This window comes from Pristiophorus japonicus, chromosome 25, assembly GCF_044704955.1.
Source record: "Pristiophorus japonicus isolate sPriJap1 chromosome 25, sPriJap1.hap1, whole genome shotgun sequence".
Taxonomy (NCBI): domain Eukaryota; kingdom Metazoa; phylum Chordata; class Chondrichthyes; family Pristiophoridae; genus Pristiophorus; species Pristiophorus japonicus.
Window position 1 is genome coordinate 19,210,908 of NC_092001.1, and position 12,039 is coordinate 19,222,946.

The 12,039-nt window shown below is 44.7% G+C and overlaps 1 non-coding gene across 1 annotated transcript; it reads left to right on the forward strand.

Moving 5' to 3' along the window:
• Positions 1-1,473: 1,473 nt before the first annotated feature.
• On the forward strand, positions 1,474-1,546 carry trnaa-ugc (transfer RNA alanine (anticodon UGC)). The gene has a single exon. It is a non-coding gene; the product is annotated as a tRNA-Ala (tRNA).
• Positions 1,547-12,039: the final 10,493 nt, after the last annotated feature.

Consider the following 12,039-nt stretch of genomic DNA (forward strand, 5'->3'; position numbering starts at 1 on the left):
TAATCAATTTCTTCCTTGTAAGGCAGACTTGTCTCTTTTCACTACTATTCGAGGCAAGTTCTGAAATTAATCTTTATATTTCACCGATCGGTACAGTGATATGACCAACCACAGGAATTTACTCTCCCGAGTAGCCTCGCTGCTCGATCTTGGGTTTCTCCAGTTGGAAATCACGTAATTTGTCGCGGTACAGTGACTCCGGTATTACACTCACGGATGCACCCGTGTCAATTTCCATTGGTATCTTGAATCCAGCAACATCTATGTGGATTTTGATGCTTTCCGAATCACTGTCCGTTAAACTAGTGCTCCTGATGATGTGTAACTCTAACATCTCCTCGTCCTGTTGTTGGTCTTCCATACTATGTAGTCTCTTGGGATTTCGACTCAGAGCTTTGAACGCTGGACTCATAGCTTTAAAAATAGGTTTACCCTTCAGTCGGCATGCCTTCGCAAGATGCCCAGTCTTTCCGTCGAAGAAAAACTCTGCCTTCACGTGTGGAGAACTTTGAGCAATGTGTTGTCCAGGCACCTGCAGCATTACTTCGACGCTTTGGTAGAATTTCCAGTTTCTGAGGCTTTTGGCTCCCTTGTTATACCTTCAAATGCTCTGATAATGACTCCACGAGACAATGTGTCGTTCTTTAACTGTAGTGACCTGAGTCCTTTATTGATAACCACAGAGTGAGGATCACACCTGGTGGCCTGCCTTTTATACTAGGCCAGGGACACCTGTACAGGTAAGCTACAGGTTTCCACTGCAGTGCCCTCTGGTGGCACACCTTGTAATAGTACAAGCAGTCACCATGTCGAACACATGACAGGTGTCACTGTGGAACCGTTTCTCTCACTCAAAGTTAGACGCACTACCGTGGGCGCCACGAGGTCTAGGTTGGTAGCCATTGACATTCAGGTTCATATATAAATATATATAAATATATCGACATGCATCGTAACTGTTGCCTGGTGGTCGAGGGATTAAGATCCGATGCACTAACCTGGTTCGACATGAATCGGAACTGTTCTCTGGTGGTCGAGGGGTGAAGACCCGGCGCACTAACCTGGTTTCAATCCTCGATCAATTCATCGCAGAAAAATAATTGAGGTCTGTGAGACGCTTAATAATTGCTGTAATCACCATGAATACCAATATTCTCTGTGATAGTCCGAGCTTACAGACTATCTGGCTTCTCCTGCCCTTTGCCAGGCACGTGTTCGGGGTTGAATTTTGTAAACTGGGTGAGTTCGCTGATCGCGGGGAGACGGTAGGAGCCTCTCTAGCCCCACTATGACGATGTGGAAATGAACACGGTGGCTGGGTGATCTGTGACATTTCTGTAAAGGGCAGCGGAGGAGAAGGATTGAGAACTTTCAGTGGGGGGAAGAATTTTTTCAGGAGAGCCAACACATTCCCGATCTGCACAGAGGGAGCTCACTGGTCAGCTCCACGCTGTGGGGGCCGTAGTACAAAAGGTTTCTGTAGTGTAGTGGTTATCACGTTTGCTTTGCACGCGAAAGGATCCTGGTTCAATCCCAGGCAGATACATTATGTTTAAACTTGCTGTGGATGAACAATCAGAGGCGAGTTTCGTCTCCCTGCAAATGCTGCCTGACCTGCTGAGATTTCCAGCATTTGCTGTTTTTATTTGCTATTTATTCTCCTGGCAAAAGGGCTCCCTTATTCATTAATTGTTCTTTATTTCACCAATAAATAGATAACTTTGAGTGAGAGAAAACGGTTCCACCGGGGACCTTTTGCGTGTGAGGCCAACGTGATATCCGCTACACTGCAGCCATTCAAAGGGCGAGAAACCACTGAATATAAAGGATGAGCTGACAAATATCAGGGGCAGTGCAGTCTGGTCAATGTCAAATCCTCCTTTCTTATTCAGCAATGGCATGAACGGGAGTCAGACGCCACAAAGTTTAATTAAAGACACAAATACAAGTAACACTTGCAAATCTTTTCAGTGTAAAATTCTTTCACTTTATTTGAAATGCTACTGCGTTGAATCTGAAAATACACACGGTGGGATTTTATCTTCACTACCGATGGTATTTTCTGTGCACGGTAGGAATAATCGGTGCTGATAAATTTGATAAAAGTTGCCCCAGATTCGTGGTGTCATTGGCAATGAACACTTTCAACCAGAAAGTTAAAATACAGTGCGTAAAATGGGTTAACATGCATAAGAACATAAGATCATGAGAAATAGGAGCCTGCTCCACCATTTAATGCAATCATGGCTGATCTGATAGTGGACTCAGGTCCACTTCCCTGCCCGCTCCCCAAAGCACAGGTCAAATGATTGAAGTATGGAGTGTCCCTGAGTTAGCATTTGTTTGATTGTGTAAAGAAGGTGAGGGGTTAATTATTATGGTTTCCCGTGAAAGCAAGAGAACATTTTTCGAACAAACCATCCGGTGACTGTCAGCTGAGTGCTGCTTTTGATACGTGTTGGGAATGGGCGGGGATTTTAAAGCCCCTTGTATTGCAGAACCTTCATATAGACGAACATCTCCAGCTCACTGTATATGCCTCGTGGTGCAACGGTAGTGTGTCTGACTCCAGATCAAAAGGTTGTGTGTTCAAATCACGTTCGGGTATTGCTCTTTTGGATATTGTTCTTCCAGAATTAATATTTCCTTTGCTGTTTGGCAATAACCAGAACCTTGCTCCAAGGTCTGTCTCACTGTTTCCCCAGTGTCAGGCAGAGATACGCCTGCTGCCCTCATTTATTTCATGTGACAGGACACAAAAGTTCAAAATCAACCTGCAGGTGGCCACATACAGCGCTGAATTGTCAGGATTGCCGGGCGGTCGAAGGTGCTGTTTTCAGGTCACTGTCTCCTCTACACGTGTGTTCAGCTTGAATTCCAATTCTAACAATTATTATCATTAAACGGAACACATTTGTTTGACACCACGGCCAACGCCTTCAAAGTGGGATTCAGCAGTTCAGCTGCTCGCATAACATTTCCGTCTGACCTGGTGCTGGAGTTTGTTAAAGAGAGTCAGTGCAGAAGATTCACCCTTTCACCTTATTCCTGAACACCACCTTCTTACCTGAGGCCAGAAAGTCTCAAGCCGTGAATTCCTAACCACTCGCTGCTAAATGGGCAGCTCCTGTTCCGATGTGCAAAGTCTGGAAAACACGAGAACAATTCCTACCACACTCACTGCCTTCCTAAATACAGCACCATCATTCTATTCTCGTAAAACCAGCTCCTGAAGTATCGGCCAGCTGTGTAGGTTAAAGCTCTGGTTATGTTCCTGGCATTGTGTCAATTGCAGTGTTTCAGTAGTGTAGTGGTTATCACATTCGTTTAACACGTGAAAACTCCCTTCATCGCAACCCCACGTAAACATGTTGTACATTGATCAATTAAAGATTAGAGAAAATGAAATAATTAACATTAATGGTTCAATATTTACAAAGTTGGTGTTTGTTTCTGCTTAATGATTAAAAATAATAAACACCAGAATTGGGATTTGGACCCTTGACTTCCAGATAGATTTTGAACTGAACACAGCACCTTCGACCGCTCGGCCATCCTGACTATTCACTGCTGTGTGTGGCCACCTGCATATTGATTTTGAAATTTTGTGTCCTTTCACATGAAATAATTGAGGGCAGCAGGCGTATCTCTGCCTGACACCGGGGAAACAGTGAGACAGACCTTGGAGCAAGGGTCTGTTTATTTTCAAACAGCAAATGAAATATTAATTCTGGAAGAACAATGACCACGACCTGATTTGAACACGCAACCTTCTGATCTGGAGTCAGACGCGCTACCTTTGCGCCACGAGACCTACACAGTAAGCTGGAGATGTTCGTCTATATGAAGGTTCTGCAATACAAGGGGCTTTAAAATTACCGCCCATTCCCACCAGGTATCGCAAGCAGCGCTCACCTGACAGTCACCGTATGGTTTTTTTCTTAACCTTTTTTCTTGCTTTCACGGGAAAGCATCAAGAATTAACCCCTCACCTTCTTTTGCACAATCAAACAAATGCTAACTCAGGGACACTCCATACTTCAATCATTTGTCCTGTGTTTTGTGCAATGTATATAATGACTCGACAGACTTGTTACTGTAAAATCACTCTACTGGAAACCTGGTTCAACTTTACTTATTCCCAAAGTGCCCACTTGACATAGTACTCGCTCTTATATGCCAGGGCCCGCGCAAACGCGCGTACAGCCCGATGACCTCCGACATTGGCGCCCCCTGGCGTCTAATGACCCCAAGCATCAATACATGACACTTTGCATGTGACTGTTAAACCATATCCCATTTTACTCACTGTATTTTAATGGGCGGGGATTTTAAAGTCCCTTGTATTGCAGAACCTTCATTTTGACGAACATCCCTTAACTACTGTGTAAACCTCGTGGTTCAACGGTAGTGCGTCTGATTCTAGATCAAAAGGCTGCTTGTTCAAATCATGTCGGGGTCACTGTTCTTCTAGAATTGTTGTTTCACAATAACCAGACCCTTGCTGCAATGTCTATCTCACTGTTTAGTAGTGGTAAGTTTGGGGACAGCATCAAACAAGAAATAAGGGATGTGTGCAGTGGTGGTACAGCAGTTATCATGGGTGACTTTAATCTACATATTGTTTGGGTTAACCACATGTTTGTAATGTGGTGGAGGAGGATTTCCTGGAGCGTATTTAGGATGGGTTTCTCGACCAATATGTTGAGGAACCAATAAGAGAGCTGGCCATCCGACACTGGGTGATGTGTAAATAGAAGCGACTAATTAGCAATCTTGTTGTGCGGGGCCCGTTCGGGAAATGTAATATAATATGGTAGAATTCTTCATTAAGATGGAGAGTGTCACAGTTAATTCAGAAACTAGGGTCCTGAACTTAAGGAAAGGGAACTTTGACGGTCTGAGGTGTGAATTGGCAATTCTAGAATAGACTGGCCAAGGATACCAAAAGAGTTGAAAGTGGATAGGCAATGGTAAACATTTAAAGATCACACGGGTGAACTTCAGCCATTGTACATCCCTGTCTGGAGTAAAAATAGAACGGAGAACGTTGCTCAACCGTGATTAACAAGGGAAATTAAGGATAGTGTTAAAACCAAGGAAGAGGCACAAAAATTGGCGAGAAAAAGCAGAAAACCTGAGGACTGGGAGTAATTTAGAATTCAACAGGGGAGGACTAAGGGTTTCATTAGGAGGGGAAGCTTGCTTGGAACATGAAAGCTTCTGTAAATATGTGAAGAGAAAAAGATTAGTGAAGACAAACGTAGGTCCATTGCATTCGGATTCAGGTGAATTTATAATGAGTAACAAAGAAATGGCAGACCAATAGAACAAATAAATCGGTTCTGTCTTCACGAAGGAAGACACGAATAATGTTCCGAATGTACTTAGGGACCGAGGGTCGAGTGAGAAGGAGGAACTGAAGGATATCCTTATTAGGCGGGATATTGTGTTAGGCAAATTGATGGGATTGAAGGCTGATAAATCTCCAGGGCCTGATAGTCTGCGTCCCAGAGTACTTAAGGAAGTGGCCCGAGAAATAGTGGATGCATTGGTGGTCAATTTCCAATATTCTATTGACTCGGGATCAGTTCCTCTGGACTGGAGGGTAGCTAATGTAACACCACTTTTGAAAAAAGGAGGGAGAGTGAAAACGGGTAATTATAGACCAGTTAGCCTGACATCAGCAGTGGGGAAAATGTTGGAATCAATTATTAAAGATGAAACAGCAGGGCATTTGGAAAGCAGTGACAGGATCAGTCCAAGTCAGCATGGATTTATGAAAGGGAAATCATGCTTGTCAAATCTTCTGGAATTTTTGAAGATGTAACTAGCAGAGTGGACTAGGGAAAACCAGTGGATGTGGTGTATTTGGACTTTCAGAAGGCTTTTGACAAGGTCCCACACAAGAGATTGGTGTGCAAAGTCAAAGCACATGGTATTGGGGTAATGTACTGACATGGATAGAGAACTGGTTGGCAGACAGGAAGCAGAGAGTCGGGATAAACGGGTCCTTTTCAGAATGGCAGGCAGTGACTTGTGGAGTGCCGCAGCGCTCAGTGCTGGGACAGCAGCTCATTACAATATAAATCAATGATTTGGATGAAGGACTTGAGTGTAATATCTCCAAGTTTGCAGATGACACTAAACTGGGTGGCGGTGTGAGCTGTGAGGAGGACGCTAAGAGGCTGTAGGGTGACTTGGACAGGTTAGGTGAGTAGGCAAATGCATGGCAGATGCAGAATAATGTGGATAAATGTGAGGTTATCCATTTTGGGGGCAAAAACACTGGGGCAGAATATTATCTGAATGGCGGCAGATTAGGAAAAGGGGAGGTGCAACGAGACCTGCGTGTCATGGGTCATCAGTCATTGAAGGTTGGCATACAGGTGCAAAAGGCAGTGAAGAAGGCAAATGGTATGTTGGCCTTCGTAGCTCGGGTCTTTGAGTATAGGAGCAGGGAGTTCTTACTGCAGTTGCACAGGGTCTTAATGAGGCCTCACCTGGAATATTGTGTTCCGTTTTGGTCTTCTAATCTGAGGAAGGACGTTATTGCTGTTGAGGGAGTGCAGGGAAGGTTCACCAGACTTATTCCCGGGATGGCTGGAATGTCATATGAGGAGAAACTGGATCAACTGGGCCTTTATTCACTGGAGTTTAGAAAGATGAGAGGGTATCTCATGGAAATGTATAAGATTCTGACGGGACTGGACAGGGTAGATGCGGGTAGATTGTTCCCGATGTTGGTGAAGTCCAGTACCAGGGGACATAGTCTTAGGATAAGCGGTAGGCCAATTAAGAAGGAGATGCGGAGAAACCTCTTCACTCAGAGATTTGTTAACCTGTGGAATTCCCTGCAGAGGTGTATGGGGAACTTTGGCTGATATTTGGCCGGACCCCAGCAGACAAATATCAGCATTTGATGTTTTGCTAAATGTCTTGGTTCCTGCAACAAGGTGGCCGCACATGCGCCATGAACCGTCCAAGATGGCGGCCAGTGACCCCGCTGACCCGGGCCTGTCACCACGGGGCCATCCCAGGGCCTGTGGCCTGTGATTGGGGCCTGGGACCTAAAGCAGGTGTTTATGAGGCTCACCAGCCCACTTACGGCTCCAATTCCTGCCCCGCACCGACAACCGACCGTCTCCTGTCCAATATCATCTGGGCTCCACCAATGTAACAAACAGGGTGGATAAAGGGGAACCAGTGGATGTGGTGTATTTGGACTTCCAGAAGGCATTGACAAGGTGCCGCATAAAAGGTTACCACACAAGATAAAAAAAAACATGGGTTTGGGGGTAATATATTAGCATGGATAGAGGATTGGCTAACTGACAGAAAACAGAGAGTCGGGATAAATGGTTCATTCTCGGGTTGGAAATCAGTAACTAGTCGGGTGCCACAGGGATCAGTGCTGGGACCCCAACTATTTACAATCTACATTAACGACTTGGAAGAAAAGACCAAGTGTAATGTAGCCAAATTGTTGGGGTGGAAACTATGTTAAAGAATATGACTCAGACACCCATCTGCTCAAGTGGAAAACACCCAAGTTTATTATATGTATACAGAGACTCGGCCGAGTTGGAGATCAGTCTAAAAGCTCCGCAGCCTCTTGCCCCCAAACTCGCCCGGCCGTTCCATATTTAATCTCACAACCCACAAGCACGTGCGTCATTGTGGTTACAATGGAAGAAGAAAAACATTTCACAATAAAGTACATGGGACCCTGAGTTCATCGTTTAGGGCATTCGGTTCCTCCTTATCAGAGTAAAAACATGCATACATTTGTTTGCACTACAACCATACTTTGTCCAACTTCTTCTTTCCACATGACTCAGAATCAGCAGACTTTATTTGACCATTTTAACATCGCCAGAATGCATAAAGCGGAGTTTCTAAAAATTCCCACTACACTGATGATACAAATATGGGAGGAAAAGCAATGTGTGAGGAGGTCACAAAAAATCTGCAAAAGGACATAGGAAGGCTAAGTGAGTGGGCATAAATTTGGCAGATCGAGTAAAATGTGGGAAAGTGTTAGGTCATGCACTTTGGCAGAACAAAAAATCAAAGAGCAAGTTATTATTTAAATGGAGAAAAATTGCAAAGTGCTACAGTACAGTGGGACCTGGAGGTACTTATGCACGATGTTTCCAGTAGAGTGGATAAGGGAGAACCAGTTGATGTGGTATATTTGGACTTTCAGAAGGCGTTCGACAAGGTCCCACACAAGAGATTGATGTGCAAAGTTAGAGCACATGGGATTGGGGGTAGTGTACTGAAATGGATTGAGAACTGGTTGTCAGACAGGAAGCAAAGAGTAGGAGTAAATGGGTACTTTTCAGAATGGCAGGCAGTGACTAGTGGGGTACCGCAAGGTTCTGTGCTGGGGCCCCAGCTGTTTACACTGTACATTAATGATTTAGATGAGGGGATGAAATGTAGTATCTCCAGATTTGCGGATGACACTAAGTTGGGTGGCAGTGTGAGCTGCGAGGAGGATGCTGTGAGGCTGCAGAGCGACTTGGATAGGTTAGGTGAGTGGGCAAATGCATTGCAGATGAAGTATAATGTGGATAAATGTGAGGTTATCCACTTTGGTGGTAAAAACAGAGAGACAGACTATTATCTGAATGGTGACAGATTAGGAAAAGGGGAGGTGCAAAGAGATCTGGGTGTCATGGTACATCAGTCATTGAAGGTTGGCATGCAGGTGCAGCAGGCGGTTAAGAAAGCAAATGGCATGTTGGCCTTCATAGCAAGGGGATTTGAGTACAGGGGCAGGGAGGTGTTGCTACAGTTGTACAGGGCATTGGTGAGGCCACACCTGGAGTATTGTGTACAGTTTTGGTCTCCTAACCTGAGGAAGGACGTTCTTGCTATTGAGGGAGTGCAGCGAAGGTTCACCAGACTGATTCCCGGGATGGCGGGACTGACCGATCAAGAAAGACTGGATCAACTGGGCTTGTATTCACTGGAGTTCAGAAGAATGAGAGGGGACCTCATAGAAACATATAAAATTCTGACGGGGTTAGACAGGTTAGATGCAGGAAGAATGTTCCCAATGTTGGGGAAGTCCAGAACCAGGGGTCACAGTCTAAGGATAAGGGGTACGCCATTTAGGACCGAGATGCGGAGGAACTTCTTCACCCAGAGAGTGGTGAACCTGTGGAATTCTCTACCACAGAAAGTTGTTGAGGCCAATTCACTAAATATATTCAAAAAGGAGTTAGATGAGGTCCTTACTGCTAGTGGGATCAAGGGGTATGGCGAGAAAGCAGGAATGGGGTACTGAAGTTGAATGTTCAGCCATGATCTCATTGAATGGCGGTGCAGGCTAGAAGGGCCGAATGGCCTACTCCTGCACCTATTTTCTATGTTTCTACGTTTCTAAACAAAAGTTTAGTATTTAGGTACAGCAATTGAACAGAAAATCCAATGGAATCTTGGTCTCTTTTGCAAAGGGGATGGAGTATAAAAGCAGGGAAGTCTTGCCACAGTCATACAGGGTATTAGTGTGGCCGCACTTAGATTACTGCGTGCAGTTTTGGTTTCCACATTTATGAAAGGATAGACTGGCTTTGGAGGCAGTTCAGAGAAGGTTCCTAAGTTGAGTCCGGAGATGAGGTGTTGAATTATGAGGAACGTTTGAGGAGCTTGGGCCTCTACTCATTGGAATTCAGAAGAATGAGAGGTGATCTTATCGAAACGTATAAGGTTTTGAAGCAGCTTGACAACGTCGATGCAGAGAGGATGTTTCCACTGATAGGGGAGACTAGAACTAGGGAGCATAATCTCAGAATAAGGGACCTCCCATTTAACACTGAGATGAGGAAAACTTTCTTCTCCCAGGGCATTGTAAATCTGTGGAAGTCACTGCCTCAGAGAGCTGTGGAAGCTTGGTCATTGAATAACTTTAAGAGATTGACAGTTTCTTAACCGATAATGGATTAAAGGGTTATGGGGAGTGGCCAGGGAGGTGGACCCGAGTCCTATTAAGCCATGATCCTATTAAATGGCGGAGCAGGCTCGATGGGCCGTGTGGCCTACTCGAGCTCCTATTTCTTATGTTGTTATGTTACCCTCCCCTTCACTTCTGGCTCTGGCTGGATTCAGTTCCGCTCACTGGTTCCCCTTTCCTCCCCTGAAGGTGCTGACTCTGTCTGGGTTCAGTTTACACTCACTGGTTCCCTTCCCCTAAAGGTGTTGACTCTGTCTGGGTTCAGTTCTACACTCACTGGTTCCCCTCCCCTGAAGGAGGGAGATATACACCGTATCTAACCAGTGTTGTACCTGCCCTTGGAATGTCTGGTGGACAGTGTTGAGGAAGCTTTACTCGGTATCTAAGCAAGGCAAGAAAATCTTTCCTTCGATAAGGAGACCAAAACTGTGCACAGTACTCCAAGTGTGGTCTCACCAAGGCCCTGTACAATTGTAGAGTGAGATTTGAGAGGATTACCCTTTATCTAAATTAAGCTGTACCCGGCCCGAGGAGTGTTTATTTGGAAAGTGTAGAAGGAGCTTTACTTCGTATCTCACCAATGCACTCCGTACCCTGGGAGTGTTTGATGCGACTGGGTAGAGGGAGCTTTACTCTATTTAACGCGTGCTGTACCTGCCCTGGCTGTGTTTGATGGTACAACGCAGTTGGAGCTTCATTTTGTATCTGATCAAGATAAATGGGGTCATTTTTCCATTGGCAAACTAGCTCCAGCATTCTCATAGGCGTCGGTGCTCAGTCCTCAATCTATATTAATGACTTGGATGAAGGGACCGAGTGCAATCTCGAAAATTTTGCTGATGATACAAAGATGGGTGGGAAAGAAACTTGTGAAGAGGACACAAAAATCTGTAAAGGGATACAGACATGCTAAGTGAGTGGGCAAAAAATTCGGCAGATGGAGTATAATGTGGGAAAATGTGCGGTTATCCACTGGGGCAGAAAAAATAAAAAACAAATTATAATTTAAATGGATAAAAATTTCAAAGTGCTGCAATACAGTCGCAACTTGGCGTCCTTGTGCATGAAACACAAAAAGTTAGTATGCAGGTACAGCAAGTAATCAGGAAAGCAAATGGAATCTTGGCCTTTATTGCAAGGTGGATAAAGTATAAAAGCAGTTAAGTCCTGCTACAACTGTACAGAATATTGGTGAGGGCACGCCTAGAGTACTGCATACAGTTTTGGTCTCTGTATTTAAGGAAGAATGTATTGGTTTGGAGGCTGTTCAGAGAAGGTTCACTGGGTTGATACCAGAGATGAGGGGGTTGACTTATGCAGATAGATTGAGTAGGTTGGAGTTCAGAACAATGAGAGGTGATCTTATCAAAACATATAAGATAATGAAGGGGCTCGACAAGGTGAATGCAGAGAGGATATTTGCAACTATAGGGAAAACTAAAACTAGGAGTCATAGTCTTAGAATAAGAGGCAGCCCATTTAAAACAGAGATTAGATGGAATTTCTTCTTTGAGGGTTGTAAATCTATGGAATGTCTGCCCCAGAGAGCTGTGGAGGCTGGTCCATTGAATATATTCAAGGAGGAGATCGACAGATTTTTGAGCAATAAGGGAATGAAGTGTCATGGGGAGCGGGCAGGGAAGTGGAGCTGAGCCCAAGATCAGATCAGCCATGATCTTATTAAATGTTGGATCAGGCTCGAGGGGCCAAGTGCCTACTCCTGCTACTATATCTTATATTAAGATCTACCCTGTGCTGTACCTGCCCTGGGATTGTTTGTTGGCATATTGTAGAAAGAGCTTTACTCTGTATCTAACACGTGCTACCTGCCCTAGGATTATTTGTTGGGACAATGCAGAGGGAGAGATTACTCTGTATTTATCCCGTGCTGTACTTTCCCTGGGAGTGTTTGATGGGACTGTGTAGATGGAGCATTATTCTCTATCTAACCAATGCTGTATCTACCCTGCAATGCTTTGGAGAGTGTCGAGGGAGAAATACTCCATACCTAACCAGTGTTGTACATGCCCTTGGAATGCCTGGTGGGACAGTGTTGAGGGATTTTTATGCTGTAT